Source organism: Protopterus annectens, chromosome 3.part1 (assembly GCF_019279795.1).
Source record: "Protopterus annectens isolate FY-2018-M chromosome 3.part1, PAN1.0, whole genome shotgun sequence".
Taxonomy (NCBI): domain Eukaryota; kingdom Metazoa; phylum Chordata; order Ceratodontiformes; family Protopteridae; genus Protopterus; species Protopterus annectens.
The window spans coordinates 578,438,401-578,460,529 of record NC_056732.1 but is presented as its reverse complement, the minus strand read 5'-3'; the positions used below and the strand labels follow the sequence as shown (position 1 = coordinate 578,460,529).

Here is a 22,129-nt window from a genome sequence, read left to right as displayed (position 1 = left end):
TAGAGTGTCCAATCCATCTACAGCATGTCTTTAGGATGTGGGAGGAAACCGGAGCACCCGGAGGAAACCCATGTGACCACAGGGAGGACACGCAGACTCCACACAGAAGGCACCCCAGCCGAGGATCGAACTGGAGAACCTCTTGCTGTGATGTGGCAGCGCTAACCGCTGCACTACCATGGCCGCCCGAATAATCTCCACTACCCATTCCTTAAATTCCTCTCTTTTCAACAGATGGGTCTCATTTTTGTGTTTTTATTTTAGTTATTATTGGTGCACGATCTGAGATAGTTATTGGGTGTGTATCAAGACCTTCAATTAAATGCACATGTTTCTGTGAAATGTAATTTCTTTCTCGCCTAACCCAGTTTTTTTTGTTTTTTTTTTATCTTGGGAGTAATATGTAAATTCACTTTAAACTCCTGTTACTGAATTCACATCTTTCATGCCAAATATTTTCACATATCTCTCCAAAAATCTACCCTGCTTTGTTATACTTTTCCTTCTGGGCCCCTAGGCAAATCTTCACTGCTGCAAATCAAATTCCAGTCCCCTCCTATAAGTAATATTCCTTGCTGAAGGCTAATTATTTCTCACAGAATTTTCTTCAGCTCCATTATAGCAGTTTTAGATGTAATATAAATATGTGCCAGTGTAATCCTCCTCCCTTGCCAGTAAACCCTTAGTACTACAAGTCTGCCATTATCTTTTTTATTATCTTCTATTAATATTGCAGTTCCTCTTGCAATTAATATAAGTTCTCCTCTTTTCCTTTGTCTCAGATATTCTGCTTAATAACCATGCTGAAAACCTTTCTTTATCAAATATACATGTTCAGTTCTTTCCAAGCGTTTCCTGTAACGTAGCTATTTGCACTCTACATTTTTTAATATGGTTCACTGTTCTTTCTTTTTTGTATTTATCTGTGAGACTATTGACATTTAAAAACATTACAGAAGGCATCATTGTATTAAAAAATTATTATTCCCACCTTTTATGTATTACACCTCTTTTGTTAAATGTCTAGTTTCAGCTTCTGTTGCATGCATACACTGTTTGGCAGGTTGAACTTTAATATGTTGTTTTTTGTATCCATTTGAGCCTATCTTACAAAATTACAATCTTACAAAACTCTGTTTTACTGAAAGCCCTCAAAAAAGACCCTAATACCCCCTTAAAAAGCTATTAATTTAATACTAACAGACAAAACTTTGTATGTCTTCAAATACTGAAGTTTTACCCTCTTAATAGTAACTGTGAAGTCCCCACTCTGGGCCAGTAATCAAGGAGCCTGAATCCTCACCACTGACACAAGAGGGGGATGTTCACTCTTGGAACAAAAATGGATACACCCAGTATTTCCAGATGCAGCTCTCTGCATCAAGCAAAATTTCCCGTAAGAGCACACAGGGAAAACAACTCATTCTAGGGTCTGGATTTCTCTATCGGTCTCCCTCCAGGTCCCCAGTAAGACTCCCCACTGATACAGCTATAGAGTTGAGACCTCAGCCGAGTATCCAAGTCAAGTTCTCCAACACCCTCTGTGTGAAAGCAGTGCTTTGTGTCCCTGCTACATACAGCTGACACACACAGTCTTTGAGATTTGATTTTTGCACGCACACACACCCCTGGGAAAGGCTGGCACAGATTAACTAGCTACGTCCCTTCTGCCCAGACTATAAAATAGTTACACAGCCACCAGACACTCCAAAGCCAGCTACTGTAAGACTCTTCTAAGGGTACCCAATTATACTGAGTGAAATTAATATTAATACAAATGGTAGTTTAACCAACCACAAGGCTTTCAGGAGCAGCCAGAACTGTCACCAAATATATGTAAGTACTCTCAGAGAATAAAATATTCTCTAAAAGACCAGCCACAATGAAATGTTTAAATATATTTAATAATAAATAAGAAAATAACATTAAAATACTAAATATATATTTACAGTAAACACCTGAGTTTCAGTCACAGGAAATATTAAAATAACATAGACAAATTCACACAGATACAAAAAACAGTACTTAACTAATCTCACTAAATTTTCCTGACTGATCTAAAAAAATACTATTCCCTGGTTCACCTACTAGAGCAAGGCAATGTGAAGTAGGTGAGGGTCCCTTTGTCCTGTTCCAAAAACAGACTGCAATGAGACTACAGTTTCACCTAGTAATAAAATATCTTTTAGTGATGGATTAGAGAATGTCATTACATACGGCTGGTCATATGACTTCTGGTTTCCATGTTTACCCCCCTTGGCTAGAAGCTGTCAGGGTGTAGCATATATGTGTCTTTCTCACACACACACACACACACACACACACACACACACACACACACACACACACACACACACACACACACACTTGCTAAGATCTTCTGCAGCTCCTGGAAGTTATAAAACAAGTTCAAACCTCCATCCTTCCAGAGTAGCATTTAGGTCACCCCAAAGTCAATGCAGAAACCTTAATAGTACAGATGTTATGTCTCTGGCTGCATTGAGAACTGTACGATACAATCTTTATGGCATAAGCCAGGTAATCTAATTTCAAACTATTTTCAAAGTTAGGTGGATTTTGATTTACCTCTTCTCTTCTGGTATCCTCTGTTAAAACATATGCACTTAAACAATTACAATAATGCATGTATATTTCTTTATCTGTCCAGCAAGATACACTGTTGGTACATTTTAACACAAGCAGCTTTACAAATACATTTTCAACACAAACATCTGTACAAATCAGTTTGATATACAAATGACATATAATTCTTTACAAAATTCCAGCTAGCTTTGCTGGTATATGTTACACATTCACTGCCCTACTTTTAGCATGGCTGGCAGTACCTCACATCATTACAGGAACAAATGTCCCAAATTGACAGCCACACACTCAGACATGAGTTAACCTAAAAGAAAGGTTATCCATGCAATAATGCATAGTGCATCCTGTGCTTCTTCTAAGTGCTAACTTGTTTTGTCTTAACTTTATAGCACTCCCAGCTGGGAAAACCCTGAATGCTTTTAGAGAACATTATCTCCTAGCTAATTTCTCTTTTCTCAACCATTCACTTTCTACCAGACTGTAACAAATTTGTCTTTATTTTATTGTCTCCATGGAGACATGAGAACCAGACAGCCAATTTGTCATTATCAGACTGTCTCCATGGAGACATGAGAACCAGACAGCCAATTTGTCATTATCAGATTGTCGCCATGGAGACATGAAAACCAGATAGTCAGTTTCTCTTTATCACATTGTTTCCATTGAGCTATGAGGGCCAGATACAGAATTACTACTAAGCATACATTCATTTGGTAGGAAAAAAAGCTTCATAATAATCAGTATTCTTTTTCATTTACTTGCTTTATTTTAAAACTTGTTACCAAATCAAGCTATGGTTCTCAATCCAGTCATTTCACCATGCAAGAATGAGAAAAAGCACACAAATATTTCTTTTGTCATGCACTTTTAACCAGGCTTTTTTTTACATTGCAATGCATATGTTTCTTGAAACTGAACAAGGAGAAAGAAAGAAAAAAAAATAACAGTACCTATTTACAGTGCCTGTTATACTTAAACATAACTGAGAAAACTTTACTTTATAGCATGCAAAGAAAACCATACACCACTAAAATAGTACTATTAAGAAAAAAAATGTTTGTTTTCTTTACTTACAGTTAACTTTCTCCCATCTCTTCCCCTCCTCAAAGCATTATTCTGAGCATTAATGACAAGTAGGGCATATACTTTAGAGTTCACTACAAGTCCAGCAAATTCTGAAAAGTCAATTATTTCCAGATTTTCTTGTACTATCATTTCTTACAAATATCCCACAAAAAAAGCCCAAGCACTGAATACACAATAAATTCAAGAAAAAACAGCATCCAGCAGTCATTTCCAACACAAGGGCTCCAAAATTCCACATTTATTTTGAAAACTGTTGTAAAACTTGCCAGAAAACAAACTATTCAGCATAACACTGTTGAGCATTCAGTGTGATGTTGAATAGTTTAAAAAATAAAAAATATTTTTTTAATTTTAGTTCTTTTGAGTGTGGTAGTTCATTTTTATGTTGAATAGCTTGTTTTTTTGGCAACTTTTACAACAATTTTCAAATGAATGTGGAATTTTGGAGCCCTTGTCTTGGAACGGATTGCTGGGTTCTGTTTTTTTCTCATATCTCACAAATATAATTATTGCATTGTAATCCCATATAAAAAAACAAGTAATCTCTGTGGTATCCCCAAAGTCTCAAACAACCTACTAAACAAGTATAGTGGGTCCAAAAACAAAACAGTGTAAGAAACATCTCTGTCTGGAAGATTTTCAATTCACACACACACACATATATATATATATATATATATATATATATATATATATATATATATATATACATATGTTGTATCTTTCAGCTTTTCCCGGTTAGGGGTCGCCACAGCGGAACTCCGGTCCGCTAATGATTGGCAGTAGATTTTTACATGCCGAGTTGCCAGCTCTGATGCACAACCTTCAATGAAGGTACACCCATTCATGCATGTCTCCACACAGAAGACGCTTTAGCTGAGAATCAAACAGGACAACGTCTTATTGTGAGGCGACAACGCTACCGCATATATATATCTATATATATATATATCTATAAATATATATATATATATATATATCTATATATATAAAATCACTGTATATTAATAAGATCAGATAATGTAGTAAAAGTAGCAAACTTAAACTCATCCTAAGTCAGACAAATAATAAAAAATATAATTTGAATGTTATACAGGATTACTAAGTAACTGGGCCATTGTCAGAGGAAACCCTTATCTGATTAACATCTTAGGTGAGGTCCCATCCTTTGTTTACAGGAAGGCCAGGAACATTAGAAGTTTTGTTGAATTCAAACCTAGACTATATAAGAGAAACACTAAAAGATGTGAAGCTAATTTTACATTTTGTATATTTATACAGCAAGGTGATAGTTTTGTTGCCCTTATTTAAAGAAAATCATTAAGACCAGTGCAGGAGGTGAGCATAACTCTACAAAAGTAATTTACAGGGTATAGTGCAATGAATGTGATGCATTGTATGTGGGCAAGACTGTAAATAAACTTAAGTGTAGGATTTCACGTCATCTAGCAGAAATCTGCTCTGGATGCAAAAATAATGCACTAGCCAAACACCTTGCTCTGCATAAAAGGCGCACAGGTTTTAAGTTCCAGATACTGGATTGCATAGACATGGGTGATCTTGAAGTAGACATCCTGAATACGCTGATAAAATGTGAACTCATATGGCAATTAAAGTGGAACTCTTTCAGGAAGCCTGGACTAAACTACTACTGTTTACTTAAAAGTGTACTTGAACTTAGACATTTGCCACATTGTTTACATGACTAATTTTATTTTATTTTATTCTTCCGGGTGGTTTTAAATACTCTGGTAAATAATTTTTAATATAAGTTTATATTTTGTTTCTATCATACTTTTTTTTTCTTTTTCTTATTCTTTTTTCCACTTTATTTTAAGTGATGTGTAATAACAATACTTTTTTCTAGATAGATTTTAGGGTACTTGTACACAGACTTGAACAAGTCTAGAAAGACAAAAGTGGTCTTTGTTAACAATAGGTTATGGAAAAAGAATATGGTTTGCACAATGGATTTTTTGCATGCAAAATGTATATGTTTATATGGATTCACTTCAGATGATCAAATATCCGAAATCTCAAAACTCATATGATCAAGGCCATATGTTCATGATTTCAGGAACTCGAACATCAGAAGTGAAAAAAAAACACAGTTAAAGATGTTTTTGCTGGGGGCAAGCCCCCCTGCACCCCTACTTAAATATACTAACTCCGTGATCGCGCTACAGTGGGGAAAAGGGAAATCTCCCGTTCTGCGCTTTGCAGACAATGCGGAACAAGAGATTTTCCTGTTCCCCGATGTAGCTCAGTCTCTGAGTTAGTATACTTAAGATGCAGGAGTGCAGAGGGCTTGCCCCCCTACAGAATCCCTCACCTAAAACACTCACACACTTTATTTAACCCCCCCTTCAGATGTTCGAGTTTCTGAAAACTCAATCATATGGTTTCCACCATATGAGTTTCGAGATTTCGGAACCTCGATAAACTGAAGTGAACCCGTTTATATATATTTTTTAGATTGTCAAATGATTTAAGGTTTATATATTTCCAACCATATGGTATATTGTCTTGGATAAAATCACAGACTTAATAAACTGGTTAATAAGAGGTACCGCATCATTATTAATTTTATTTATTAATACTTTAGCTTTTGTTGATGCACTTCTGTATTAAAATTTCCAAAACATCAGTATATTTGCAACAGCATGATAAAATGGTTTATGTATGATGCATATTATACTGTTTAACTATGTGTACAATGTGCTTTATTTATTATATCTGAAATCTGTTATATAAGCAGTGGTTGGAATATACTAAAATGTATTTATTTTGCAAACGTGTTAGGTTAATTTAAATCACTTGGTTTTCACTAATTACTTAAATGGAGGGAAAAGGTTGCTAGCAGTGATTGGTTTAACAGTGTTTAAAATGTTTAGGCTTGTGACAGAATTTTAGGTCTGATGAAGCATAGGAGTACTACGTGAAAGCGCTTACATGTCTTTTACTAAGTAAATTGTTTGGTTTTATGCCGTGCGTGTCCTTTGCCTGCTTGGATTTCTTGCTTTTGTTATTTGTGTTGATATACTCCATCACTGTTTCGCTTGATTTTAACCAGGTCTGTGTGTAGTTGTCTTATCTTCATGTAGGTTACTGGAAGTCATGTCTGGAGGTTACATTGCTTTTTGCTGAACAGTTGCAGAACTTTCCTCAGTCAGCATTTCTTCCTCACTTTTTTAGCTGATTTTTTTTTCCAGGTGCTCTGTATTTCTTTTTTCCTAGCATCCAGGAAGTACATGTATTAGCCAGTTACAGAAAATTACCCATAAACACAAAAGTCTACTGACATTCTCTGTTGAGTTTCTGTTTTCACACTGAGAGAGCTAGAGTTAAGCTGTTATTCAATGTGCACCCATCTTGGAAGTCTACTTACTGATACGTCTGGTTACCACCATATAATTCTTGTTCTGCTCAGCCTACACTAACTGCCAACTCAGTCTCATATCATCTTTAAGCATCTAGTGTTATTGTATGTAGCTCTAGAAAAATGACAAAGAAACTTGAGAAAATGAAACAGAACACAGGCTCTGATCTAACTTGAACCACTCACTACAGTTTATTGTAAAGTGCTTTTCATCAACACTAATGGAAAACATCTTCAGACAACAACGTACAACAAAGCACTCCTTTTAAAACTAAACGGGTGGAAACATTAACAATCAACTCATTACCCTAATTACTCAAAGAATCAATCAATTAGAAAACATAAAAATCCTGTTACAGACTTGACACTCAACAAAAATTCTGAATAGAAAATGTTAAACCAAAATTATACTTTTCTTACTAAAGCAGCAATCTTATTAAAAATACTCATATATACTAATGTATATAACAATAATGAATATATAAATAAGCAAATAAGTAAACACTTTAAAATGGGCATTGTGTTCCTGTGCAAAACAAGGCAAAAATTACAAAACAGCTGTAACTGTATTCATATACTCTACCTGGCTTAAATTAAGTCACCTCTTTAGCATACATCCTTAAGTTAAGAAGTTTACTTAGGTGACTTGTTTTTTTAATAAGAAAATCGTTTTTAACAATACTGTTTTAATTGTTCTTAACAATACTGTTTATCTTGTTAGTCATCTACGTTAGTTGAAATGTGTATCGTAATGTATTATACCTACTAACAGTTTCTTATACATTTAACATACACATACAAACACATATACATTTTTTTGTCAAGATGTTTAGGTGGACACTTTCTCTTCACCTTTTCTTCGACACACACACAGTCTTTTAGGCAGTTACAGTTGTTTTGTAATTTTCGCCTTGTTTTGCACAGGAACACAATGTCCATTTTAAAGTGTTTACTTGTTTACCTATTTATTTATTCATTATTGTTATTTTTAATAAGATTGCTGCTTTAGTATGAAAAGTATAATTTTGGTTTAACATTTTCTATTAAGAATTTTTGTTGTCAAGTCTGTAACAGGATTTTTATGTTTTCTAATTGATTGATTCTTTGAGTAATTAGGGTAATGAGTTGATTGTTAATGTTTCCGCCCTTTTAGTTTTAAAAGGAGTGCTTTGTTGTACCTTGTTGTCTGAAGAAGTTTTCCATTAGTGTTGAAGAAAAGTGCTTTACAATAAACTGCAGTGAGTGGTTCAAGTTAGATCGGAGCCTATGTTTTGTTTCATTTTCTCAAGTTTCTTTGTCGTTTTTCTGGGTTTACAAGTTTTTGGCATCATGGCTTCCGATAACAGCTTGGACACTTCCATGGAGTTTCTGGTCCAGTCATCAACAAATTCGGTTGCTGGTATAAATGGCATTGGTAACCTGACCCAATTACTGCACCTTATGAATGAAAGGCTTGAGACACTATCTTTGTGCATGGACAATTTATCTCAACCAGGTGCTGTAGTAAGACTGAAAGTCCCTGCAGCTTTGAACACTACAAGAGGGCTTTCAAATGGTTTGAGTTCTCAAAACAGCGTAAGTTGTGGAGTGGGATTAAACGGATCTAACACATTGTCTAGCAACATTCCTGCTGGGATTAATAGCACTGGCGAACTTGTTGGATGTTTTAAAACTATAACCTAGTCCTCCTTAGGGCTTATTGGGCTTCCTAATGTTTCTGAGTGGTTAATAGCACAGCCGGTTTTTGGAGGTAACAGTACCGATGTGCTTGGTGAATGCCCGGCTGAAGGAGGTGAGTCATTGGCAGTTAAATTACAAGAAATTGATCGAAAAATGTTTAAGCTAAAGAAATTACAACTGGAAATCAAGTATTTTGATGAATGTAAAAAACAAGGTGTAGTTCTGAAGGGTTTACGGTCTTGGCAGTACCCTTCAGGTTTGGAAGCGGGGACTGACTTTTACAACGAGTTGATGGACCTTTTTAGCAAATACGGTACTGAGCTAATGGATACTATGTGCAAGCATTATTCTGTTACCATAGACTGCTTATCTAAAGATATAACAGAGTTGAACCAGGCCATAAAAACATGCCCTGATTTTGTAAGGTACCAGTACGACTATAAGAGGGTGTTTTCCTCAGTTGAACAACAGTTGACTAAAAATGCTGAAGTGAAATTAAAAAAGTTAAGGAGAGACATAAGTGACTATAAGAATGGGGTGGCTTACCCAAAACCACCACCTTCTCAGGGTAAAAATATTTTTGGTCACCCAATTACTCAGAATGTTAACCATAACAGCATGGACACCGATTCTGTTGTTAAGCTGCCCGTAGGGGTAGGTCCAGGGGTTAACAATCTTGATTTCTTTGAAGGTAATTGGAGTGACAATATCACGGAAAGCCACCCGGTCAACAATAGAACCAGTAACGGCCAATTTAATGGTAATGAACTGAATAATTCTTTTTCAACCGAGGCCAAAACCACCAACGGAGGTACAACATGAGGGGCAGAAAAGAGAACTACAAATTCAACAGGTAACCAGTGATCCAGTTGTGTTGTTGAACCGAAGTGGTAACTTTAAAGTGTACAATTTTTCTAGATGTTCTTCGTCTCCCATTGCTGCAGTCCTTACATATGGGTATTCATGACCAACGCCATAACCTCAGTCTTTCTTGCTGCGTGGTCCTTAGCAGAAGCAGCATTTGCAAGTGCTCTGGAATTGTCGGTTTCGAGTTTCAGACCAGAAACCAAGTTGGACTTTTGTCTTTTCTTGCCTCAGTATTGACGGATGTCAGAAAAAGTTAATAACTGTATTTCTTGTGGGAAACAGATTCCTCATAGGGATTACCATTCACTCTGCATTCCTTGTTTGGGGCCTGAGCACGACGTTGTTGGGTGTCGCTTTTGTGCTACTTTTAACAAGCGTACTATTAATGTTGGTTGGACTGTGCTAGGCTGGTGTTTGGTAAACGTTGTAATTACAACATGCCATTGGATTCTCCGACGACTGGTTCTTCTAAGAAACGCAAAGGTCCAAACAGGATGAGTCCGGATGCGGTTCTGTAGAACCACTGACTACTTCAGCGGCTCCTTCTGAAAGTTTACCTGAGTCTCAAGGGGAGCCTTTGTTACTACAGGAAGTGGCTTCTCCTGTGTTAGGCCAGGCTGAGGGTGCTTCTCTGATGTCAGTGGTTCCCTCCCTCATAGGGTAGTTAGGCCTCCTCCTTCTCAAAGCAAAGCCCTTTCTAAGTCTAAGTCTGCCCCTGCTGGTGCTAGTCCCCAGGGTCCAGCTCCTAGGAAGCACATGTTAAAGATGGCTGAAGATTTGATTACTTTAATTAGGGGTTCTAAGCCCCCTGCTAAGAGGCCCAGGGTAGAGACAGAGTTGGAGGGTTTGGTTCAGTCTTCCAATGAGTCAGACTCCTCTGTAGAAGAACTTCAGGATTTCCTCCCTATTCTGATTCGGAGGCTGAGGACACTACTCCCCCCTCCAGAAGATTTTTCTTTCTCTGAGACTTTGCATTCCATGAGGGAACATTTCAAATGGGAGGCCAGGATTATTCTGATTCTCGTAAAGGCTAAGAGAATTCTTGTTTTGCCTCAGCATAGGCCCTTTTTCCCCTGTACTGGATGTTGTTCAGGATGTATTTTCTGAGGCTGCCCTTAACCCAGATTCTCTGCCTCCTGCCCCGGTTAAACCAGATAGATACTACAGGGTTCCAGAAGCTCACAAGTACTTATATGAGTCCTAGGGCTGATCCGGAAACTATTACTCAAGGCCCCAAAGGTGTTAGGGCTTCTGTGGTTAGGAATCCAGTTCCTCTGGACAAGGATGCTAGGGCCCTGGATAGGTGGGGTAAAAAATTGTATACCTCTTCTACTTTGGCTATGAGAGCTTTAAATTGTCAGTTTCATATGCTCAGGTATCAAAATTATTTGCTGGGCCAATTGAAATGTAAAGTAGATGCTTTAGCTGAAGGTACTGAATGTAAGGAGCTTCAGGATTTGGTGCATGCTTCAGACCAAGTTGGTAAGCATTCTTTGCAGTGTGGTTTTGATGCTTTACAGGCTTCTTCCAGGGTGGCTGCTACTAGTTCAGTTGTGCGCAGGCATGCCTGGCTTAAAGATCAGACCTTGTCAGAGCATGTTAAGGCTCGAATTATGGATGCTTCTCTGCAATCTGATGTTCTTTTTGGCCCTCCAGTAGAATCAGTTTTGAAAAAAATGGAGGAAAAAGCTAAGTCTATGCAGACAGTTAAGGACTTTTTACAGGTTCAGCCCCCTAAGTTCAGTAGGAATTTGTCTGCTAAGGGATGGTCTTTCCCCTCTTCGGATTATCAATCTAGGGGCAGGTCGAGGCGAGGCAGAGGTAGGGCTTCCTCTCAGGGCCCTGTTACTTCTAGGTCTTTGAGTTCTTCTACCCCTTCTGCTGGGGAGGGCAGGGGTCAGTCCTTTCGGAAACAGACCCAATGACCTGTGTCTTCAGCTGCCGGACTCTGCCTTGCTGGCAGCTTCTCTAGGAGGAAAACTGGGACTTTTCAAAAGGAATTGGCATTTGGTTACCCAAGACAAATGGGTATTGGACATAATAAATCGAGGCTACAAATTTTATTTTCACATTCCCTCCTTTCAAAGGTATGCCGGATGTGCCTCATCAGCAAAGACTGGAAGCACAGGCACAAATTTCTTCTCTGCTTCAGTTGGGAGCAATACAGGAAGTACCTTCTGCAGAAAGAGGCACAGGGTTTTATTCCGTCTTTTCTTAGTGCCAAAGAAAGGAAATACTTGGAGACCAATTCTGGATTTGTCCATTCTAAACACCTTTCTGGAAATTCCAAAATTCAAGATGTTAACACTGCAACAGCTGTTACCTATGCTGGGCAAAGATCACTGGATGGTGACTCTGGATCTCAAAGAGGCCTATCTTCACATTCCTATCAGGCCCAGTTGCAGAAAATTCCTGAGATTTCGGAATGGGAATTTGCATTATCAGTTCTCTGCATTGCCCTTTGGCTTGTCTAAGGGTATTCACAAAAGTCCTGGCTCCAGTAATAGCTTTTCTCAGACTAACAGGAATTCGAATTTATCCTTATCTGGACGACTGTTTGATTCTGGCTCAAGGCAAGCACGAACTTCTTCAACATCTGCAGTATGTAATGACAGTTTTAAGATGCCTAGAGGTATTCTGTGAACGAAATAAAGTCCAGTCTAGTACCCTCATAAGAGTGTTTTTTGGGTGTAAGACTGAATACAGCTGCTCAGATGGCATTTCTTACCCCGGACAAACAAAGAAATCTTCACCTATACTTCCAACAGCTATCAGTAATGTCCAGGCTGACTGCAAGGACAGTCCTTCAAGCCTTGGGGTTCATGGCATCTTGCATTCTAGTACTTCCCAATGCCAAACTGCATATGAGGAAGCTACAATGGTATCTCAAAAGCGTTTGGACTCAACACAGCCACGATTTGGACACTGTCATTCGGATTCTACCTTGCATTCAGAAAGAATTTCTGTGGTGGGCTCAGGAATGTCACCTAAACAAGGGGCTCTCTGTGACCCAACCAGAGGCAAGTCAGATATTGACGACAGATGCCTCGGAGTCAGCCTGGGGAGCTCATTTCAGAGGAAAATGGATTCAAGACCTTTGGCCCCCAGAGCTACTTCACTTGCATATCAACATGAAAGAGATGCTGGCAGTTCAATTTGCTTTGGAAGGATTCAAGAGCCTACTTCAACCAGGACTGGTGTTGATTCGAACAGACAACACAACTGTCATGTGGTACATCAACAAGCAGGGGGGAACTCATTCTTACCCTCTTTGCAGACAAGCAATGCTGTTATGGGAAACTGCTTTGAATCTGCACATCACTCTTACAGTTTCTGCCAGGAGCACAAAATTCTTTAGCAGATGTTCTGAGCAGACAGATTGTGGATCCTCACGAATGGAAATTGGACCCTCAGGTATTTCTTCAGTTGACCATGGCTTGGGGAACTCCAGACATAGATCTGTTCGCTTCTCTTCTGAATTTCCAACTGCCACTGTTTTGCACAAGGCTGTTTCATCCAAAAGCCTGGAAAATAGATGCACTATCCTTCAGTTGGAGCAACCTTTTTTCCTCCTTTGCCTCTTCTTCCAAAGGTGCTGTTGAAAGTCAGGAGGGACAAACCTTGCATGATCCTTATAGCACCGGATTGGCCCAGCATTGGTACCCTCTGTTGAGGAGCCTAATTCATGGAACACCTTGGCCATTACCACAGATTCCTCACTTATTGTCTCAGGAAAACAATCATTTTCTCAATGTCAGGGTGCAATCCCTACACCTGACAGCCTGGCGCATTCTGTTTTAGAGAAGGAGGGCCTTCAGCTCCCTCAACAAGTTTTGGATGTTATTTTGGAAGCCAGGCGTCCTAGTACTCGAAAAGTTTATGCTGATAAATGGAAGAGATTTTTCTTTGGAGTTCAGCTAAAGGCTTTGATGTCAAATTGCCTAATTTGAGTTGTACATTGCAATATTTGACTATTTTATTGGACAAGGGTTTGTCCTTCTCTTCTGTAAAAGTGCATGCTGCAGCTATTTCTGCTCACTATGATTGTGACCCTCCTTTATTTTCACATCCATTGGTTAAACAGTTTCTTAGAGGGCAAAGAATATAAGACCCCGGAGGGCTCCTACTCCTACCTGGGATCTTAATTTTGTTTTGGAAAAGCTGACTCTGCCTCCTTTTGAACCTGCAGCTACAGCTGAATTGAAGTTGTTGTCTTGGAAGACTGCTTTTTTATTGGCTGTTACTTTTGCTAGAAGGGTATCTGAATTACAGGCCCTCATGGCAGTGGAACCTTTTCTGATTTTTCACAAGGACAGAGTTTCAATCCTACTTTTCTGCCTAAAGTGATTTCTAATGTGGCATTGAACCAATCTATACATTTGCCTACTTTTTATGCTAACCCCCAAAATGAAGGGGAAAAAGTTTTGCATTCTTTGGATGTACATAGGCAATTAAGGTATTATTTGAGCAGAACCAAAGAGTTCAGAAGATCTCAACAATTATTTGTTTGACTTCACGCTGTCTCGAAACAAACTATTTCCAAGTGGATTGGCCATTGTATTGCTTTTTGTTACTCTCATCATGGAAAGGATGTTCCAGTTGGGATCAGGCCTCATTCTACTAGGGCTACGGCCACCTCTACTGCTTTTTTGAGAGGGGTAGCTACTAAAGACATTCTAGAGGCAGCTACTTGAAGTTCTGTACATACCTTTACAAAGCATTATCATTTACCTCTTTATTTTAAGTCTAGGGCTGGGTTTGCCACTGCAATCTTACAGGGCATGTTAGCAGCTCCTAATGCTATTTAGTTGGCCAGCCTCCCTTTTTTCCGTCGGTTTTCCTGGGATTGGATTCTACCCATACTGCAGGAACTGAGCAGCAGAGATAGAGTTTAGTTTTGTTTGTACCTAAAATGTAGATGTTCGAGGATCTCCATTGCTGCAGTCCAATTTTCCCTCCCTCCTTCCCACCTTTTTCTTTTTAGGATTGGGGTTTGGGTGGTGTTTTTTGCATTCTGACGTCTGAGGCAAGAAAGACTGAGGTTATGGCGCCGGGTATCATTTCATCATTTGGCACGTACGACGTCGCGTACAGGCTCGGGCGCCGGACCCCGGTTTCTAGCCTTGGTATTTCGGGCATTGTGGGATGTGGGAATACATATATAAGGACTAAGGACTGCAGCAATGGAGATCCTCGAACATCTACATTTATGGTAGGTACAAAACTGTACTTTTTACCTTCGACCTTGAACTGTGTGAGATTTTCAGTAAGGGGTTGACTTTTGTACTTGCTGACCATTTTAATTTGGCAGGGGTTCTGATAGACTTAAAACTTTACATTCAGAAGCTGAACTTGGCTCTAATACTTGGTGACAAAGTTGTCAATGTTGGTCCTTTAAGGGTGGCTAGTACTTACAACCCACCTATTTATCCTTTCTTTTCTTTGTTTGAACATATGTGCTAGTTCAATTTAAGAAACTTACACAAGGGTGTTAAGAAACATGACATGGTGAACATTACCAAAAACGAGGCTGAAGCCCTCAGCACCGTTAAATCTTTACCAGTCCGAATTTTGAAACCAGACAAAGGCGGACTGGTGATTATGAACTATGAGACTAGAATGCTGGGAGTGTTGGACAGTGAGATTTATGTAAAATCTTTTTTCAATGAAATGAACACTGCACACAACAGAATTTTTTTCTTTTTTAGAGACTTACTGATTGACTCGCGATGGTGGTGCTGCGGTAGCATTGTCGCCTCACAGTAAGAAGCTGTCCAGTTCGATTCTCGGTGAAAGCGTCTTCTGCGTGGAGACATGCGTGAATGGGCGTACCTTAGTTGAAGGCTGTGCATCAGGGCTGGTAACTCCGCACGTAAACATCAACTACCAATCATTAGCGGACCGGAGTTCCGCTGTGGCGACCCCTAACCGGGAAAAGCAGAAAGACACAACAACAACAACAACAAGAGACTTACTGATTGAAGGTTTGATCAGTGTTGAGGTGTACAGTTATTTAGTGATTTTGAAACCAGGAATATCAAACCTGTTTGTATTACCTAAGCTCCATAAAAATGTCAATGATCCCCCGATGAGAGCTTTAGTGAATGCAAGGTCGTCCATTACTTATGCATGTTCTAAATATGTAGACCACTTGTTAAAAAAGTATGTATCCAGAGAAGAACAAATTTGCAAAGACTCCTGGGCCTTTTTGAAAAGTTTATCGAATTTTGTTTATCGTAAGAACATTTTTTCTTAACAATAGATGTTGTTGATCTTTACTTTTCTATCCCTCATGAGGTAGGAATTGAATACATTACCAAGAAATTGTTATTTTATGAGACTGAGAGTAATGAGATAAGGTTAATCCAGGAGTTACTAGATATTATCTTAAACAACAACTTTGTTAGTTTTAATGACAGCATATACAAACAAGTGGTAGGTGTAGCTATGGGTTCGTCATGTGGGGCGAGCTACGCCAACCTGTTCCTAGCTCAATGGGAAAGTGAGTTTATTTTCAAGAAGAACATTTACGAGAAGGTAAAACTTTACAACAGGTTTCTGGATGATATTTTTATCATGTTTGAGGGGAGTGCGGGTGACGCACGACTATTTGTGGAAACTTTGAACAATAGTACACCTTTTTTGAAATTCACCTTCACCTATGGAGTGAACATCATTAACTATTTAGATGTAGAATTAAAGAGGGATCCTGTAGGTGAAGGGTGCTTGGCTAAAATATACAGAAAGCCTATGTACTCGAATACATTGGTGCACTATTCCAGTTGTCACCTGTTCCATCAGAAAAGGTCTGTCCTCAAAGGACAGCTGGTAAGAGCTGCCAGGATGACAACTGAGAATACTTCCTTTGAAGATGAATGTACGTTGTTGAAATATATGTTCATGAGTCGAGGTTACCCAGGGAAGAAAATTGATAAGCTAGTAAGTGAAGTCCGCTTCAAAAGGTTGGCAGGTTCTTTTAGTCCAATTCTCACTAAGAGGGAACGTATTACTGAGGTAACAGATTTGAACGTGGGAGAAAGTTCAGATGGTTTGGCCCTAACTAAGACTAGCATTACTCCACCAGAGAAATGTTCCACGGTTAAGGAAATTGTGAGTTTTAAGAGGAGTTTCATTACACCCTTTTATTTGGAGACAAACTTAATTAAGGACATCTTCAAAAAGAATTGTTTTTTATTGACCTTTGAGAGGGACGCAATAGAGAAATTAGGTGACTACCCGGTCATTATTTTTAAGAAGGGTAGAGACTTGAAAAACATTATAGAAAACAATAGTTCGAAGCTTCTTAGGACCGAAGGAACTTATAAATGTGAAGCGTGTAACTATTGTAGGTACATTGCTACAGGGTTTAGTTTCACAGTAAACCAGTATGAATATAAAGTCAAAGGTAGGTACTGCTGTAATTCAAAATCTGTGGTGTACTTAGCTTCCTGTCAGATGTGTTCAGCATTTTACGTAGGAAAAATGGACAGGAAGCTAAAGGATAGGATTTATGAACATGTTTACCACATTAAGAAAAAAAGCACCACTAACGCTCTGGCTAGACACTGCAGTGAGCACCCCTCTCATTCATTTTTGTTCAGAGTTATAGACCAGGTAGCTTTAGATGGAAAGGGTGGACCTTACCAATTGATACTGGAGAAACATGAATTGGTTTGGCAACTTAGGTTAAATTCATATACTCTTCCTAGCTTAAATGAAATCACCTCTTTAGCATGCATCCTTAAGTTAAGAAGTTTACTCAGGTGACTTGTTTTTTATAAGAAAATCGTTTTTATCAACACTGTTTTAATTGTTCTTAACAATACTGTTTATCTTATTAATCGTCTACGTTAGTTGAAATGTGTATCGTAATGTATTATACGTACTAACAGTTTCTTGTACATTTAACATACACATACACACACATGCATTTTATTCGTCAAGATGTTTTAGGTGGACACTTTCTCTTCACCTTTTCTTTGACACACTTAGTCTTTTAGGCAGTTACAGTTGTTTTGTAATTTTTGCCTTGTTTGCACAGGAACACAATGTCCATTTTAAAGTGTTTACTTATTTATTTATTTATTCATTATTGTTATATACAGTAGTATATATATATGAGCATTTTTAATAAGATTTAATAAGATTGCTGCTTTAGTAAGAAAAGTATAATTTTGGTTTAACATTTTCTATTTGGAATTTTTATGTTTTCTAATTGATTGATTCTTTGAGTAATTAGGGTAATGAGTTGATTGTTAATGTTGCCGCCCTTTTAGTTTTAAAAGGAGTGCTTTGTTGTACTTTGTTGTCTGAAGAAGTTTTCCATTAGTATTGAAGAAAAATGCTTTATAATAAACTGCAGTGAATGGTTCAAGTTAGATCGGAGCCTCTGTTTTGTATGTAGCTCTACACAGACTGGGCCCCTTATATCTGAAGACATTCTTGGTCCCTCACAGTCCTCCTAGGATTTTACATCCCTTCCTGCCTGTAGCTTTTGTAAGTTGTAAGGTTGTACTTGAAGGCATTAAACACTCAGTCATTTTCCCATCATCTGCCCCACCTCTGGAACCTCCTCTCCCAGTGAGTGAGGGAGTCCCCCAGCCTAATCAATTTTGAAAGGAACCTAAAAGTCCACCTTTTTAATTTTGTTCGTGAATTTCTTCTGGCTTATTTTTTTTACCTACTTATTGCTGTGCTTTCTGTCATTTTTAAAAGCTTTATTTATTATTATGCTGTTTTGTTAAATGCACTTTAAACTTATGATAGTGCATGTTACCCTTCTTTGTATACCTTGTGTAAGAAACTACAGTATCGAGAGAGTTGCAGACAGTCTATCATATGACAGTTAGGTCAGTCTTCTAGAGTAAGTTTTTGTCTCAATAGTTTCTTAATTTTGTCCTTAATGCTAAAGTACTTATTATTAAGTTCTATTAAATTGTATTTCATCCCCTTTGCTCAGTCCTATCATGGGCTCTGACCTCCATCCGATTGATAGCTTGAGCTGTCACTTCACTTCTTATTGGCTGCTTGAGCCTCTTTTCCTTTTTTGTTTTATGGGGTGGATGCTCCCTGTGGAAGAGAAAAGAGCCACAATCACAGAAACTGGGTGTGTGTCTGTGTAGCTGATAATTTTGCTTCTGGACTGAGCCTGAATCACTAAAAGGATCATTTGGCAGTATAGTGTGCCATGGATGTCTACTTGCTGTTCTCTCATGTAAATAAACTTGGTTAGGGTCACTTCTGACTGAGACCGAGACCAGTGTGTGCCACAAAAACAATGAATGGGACATGATAGACATATTGTATGCAATGTATGGGAGGATGCAGTACATCACATCTCTCCTCCTAGGTATTGAAACTGATTGGCCTAACTGCAGAGTTGAAGGAGAGTGTCTATGGGCATCTTACCAGAACCCATGTTTTTTGGCCCTTAACTACAGGTAACCATAATACTTCACTTTCTGTGTAGTTAGAAGAGCCTACTCAGTAAAAGGGCATACTTTTATATCCGGGATCATACTGAAACTACAATCAAAATTGTGGAAGATTTGAAGGTCTGCAGAGGCTGTGAAGGGAGCGTGGGTGAAAGCAAAAAAACAAAATGAGGGAGAAGGATGTCACATGAAGCACAACCCCTAACCAGTCAGAGGCTTTTCTTTTAAGTGTAGACATGCATTGTTTCACCAGTAAGGCTTGCTTTAACCCCCACTGCATTTTGCAGTATGCATTGTACGTGTCACAGTCAAAATGTCACATCTCTGGGTAACTTGGATACTGAATTCCACATGTCTTCACCAGAGGAGAAATGCTCGCTTTTCCAAATAAAGGAAACCATGCATACAGGTGCTCAAAAGTTAATGGTTCAGTAGCCCACACCTCTCTACTTCCAGTGGCCTATGCTCCTTATCCAGGACTGTGTCACAGTAGACGAATGGCTTCCTCTACAGCAGCAAGATGACTCTGAAAGACATTTTGTGTTTATTGAAGTTCCTTTTAATTTCTTACATGTGTACGTAGTTCAGAAACTTGACTGTTTTTCATATTTGTGCAAAGGGTTCCAGCTTTTTAAATTGCTGTTAATAACCAGGTAAGTTTTATAACACCTTGTTATGTAGTGTCATTGTTTCCTAGCATTTTTTGATCTAAATCTTACCTTTTAGGTTGAACTGTGTTAGTACAATACAGTTGATTTACTTGGATGAACTGACATTACCTGGAAGCCTGTATCTGCTGTCTTTAGGGTGTAGCATATTGTATATGGGAGTGTAAATAAAATAAAATTATTTCTTATAAAGTACAATGCCCTTGATTACCTGTGCCGGTTTGTCATTATTTATTTTTTTTTTGATTGAGGAAGCCTTGGTGAATGCCCCAAGCCAAGAGAGATTTCAGCCATTGTAATAATATTTTTTCAAATCATTTGTAAGCCTATTATGAGTCTTGTTTTATTTTATGTCACATAATGGCAATTTTGAGCATGAATGTAAAAGCATGTTTTTCATTTTGTTTGCTAGGAGGAAAAAATGCAAATCAGATAGAGAGAACCTCAGAAGCCATTGGCACACCCAGTTCCTACAGGTAAGCATTTCACAGAAATAAGTCAGTTAGCAAGGTTTTACTTAGACAAACATTTTATAATACACAGCTGAGCCATCAGTTCTGTTTGGTATTTCAGGACTGTAATAGAAGCGCAGTTCAATGTCATAACTTTCCAAATATATTGTTTACGTAAATGACCTATTTAAAAGAAAAAAATAGTTCTGACTTCGTGTATATACTTGCTGCTTGAAATTTCAAGGAATTATGCACATGAAAAGAAATGTGTTCATTTAATCTTACCTCCTTTATAAGAAAATCTTTCCAGTATTCTACAATGCCAGTTTTCCAGAAAACATAGCAAGTATTGCCTAAAAATGTAAGTATCTTTAACCTGTGTTCTTGCATCGTTTGTGTAGTTCTCCTTTTTTAAGCTTCCTCCATTTTTTTAATTTGCTGCTAGACTACTGAACTTAAGAAACATTTGAGAGAAGTCTCTCCCTATGCTTTTATTAGCAGACTGACATTAGTCTAATTTGTGCACTTTGAAGTTATAACATGTTTGGGTGCTAGCCGAGATGAGGCAAGTTGAACTTCTCGTGGTTAATGCAGTCCCATGTCGCACATACCTTGGATGAAGCTGAATTACATCAGCACCTAATTTTATATGACTAAGAATTGCTCACCTGAGCATTTAAAAAAAACTGCTCTGGTGGGTACCCTACCAATTTGTGCAAGCCTGTACCTACTGCAGACTGTCTATATATCTCTCTCTGTTGCACACATTCACATGCCACCAACAAGATCCTCTCTAGGCTGGTGTGGTACATGACATTCTGGTAGCTGCTGCCCAGGTACTGTTCACTATTTAAGTGAGGCTACTCTGTATTCACCCTAAAAGTAACCATACTACAGTGCAAAGGGAAGCAGATTCCATAAAGGCCAAGAGTAAGGGTAGAAAACTGTAGCGTTAAAACTCCAAGGTCAGTTAACTTTGAGCACTTGTAAAATAAAGCTGGCATGTAGACTCTCCCTTATTTACAGTATTATAGTGCAATAAACACAAGCAGGGTGATATACGTGCTAAGACTGAAGATTTGGAATCCTCATGGATAGTGAGGTTTAGGGCTGATATAGGACATGGGCTTAATGAATCAGTTCATTAGTACCTAAATTAAAGAAGAGACCCCCTAAGAAGGTAGTTATAAGTATTAAAGTATAGTTTTAGTATGTATTATTTATGTATGTTTTTAAATTAAGTTTATATGTTTTTTTATATGTGTTGTGTCTTTAAACCTGTGGTTTTAAATTTGAATTTGTATCATGTGACATTTGATGTATAAATAGGGGTGTGTTTGTTAGTGCTTTTGTAATACACCTGATGATGCCTGTTTGATGAAAGTGCTTGTGTTTGTTGCACTGCAGTAAAAGTTTTGAACTGGATATATCAGCTGTCTCTGTGTCTTCCTATTCGTTTGTTGCTGGAATTTTTACTTTGGACACAGTAAGTGAGCCTTTTATAGTGGTGGTAGTTTTTGTAGTTTTACAGTATTGTAGTGTTTACCAAAACTCTTGTTGGCTAGTAACTGCTTAGAGTTTTGTTACACTAAGATACTGTATCTGATAAGTTAAGTGCCAAGGTACATTTTGACAGAATCTACCAGTATGCATTTAGGTTGTTGTTTCAATAAAAGCTTTACAGACTTTTTTGAAGCCATGGCCCAAATAAATTTAGCATTTTCCCCAGTGATGACATGTCAGGCAAGGCTCCATAGACTGTAATGGGCGTCTGTCTGCACATGCACAGCCATTCATGTACCATATCTAAACTTTGGAAAAATCTTCTATAACTACTCTACCTTCCAGCAGCCTTTTCAAGACTGCGTTCAAATTCCACTTAAATTTGCACTGGCTTTGTCCTTGTTCTAATCCAGACTAACACCCCCACCCTTACCCTCCCCCAACCTAGACTCTTAA

The 22,129-nt window shown here is 38.2% G+C and overlaps 1 long non-coding RNA gene across 1 annotated transcript in view; it reads left to right on the top strand.

Moving 5' to 3' along the window:
• Positions 1–20,202, top strand: part of LOC122798212 — an 848,568-nt gene extending 828,366 nt beyond the window's left edge. The window contains exon 3 of the long non-coding RNA XR_006364231.1: positions 20,131–20,202. This is a non-coding gene — a long non-coding RNA (uncharacterized LOC122798212). The remainder of the gene's footprint in view (positions 1–20,130) is intronic.
• Positions 20,203–22,129: the final 1,927 nt, after the last annotated feature.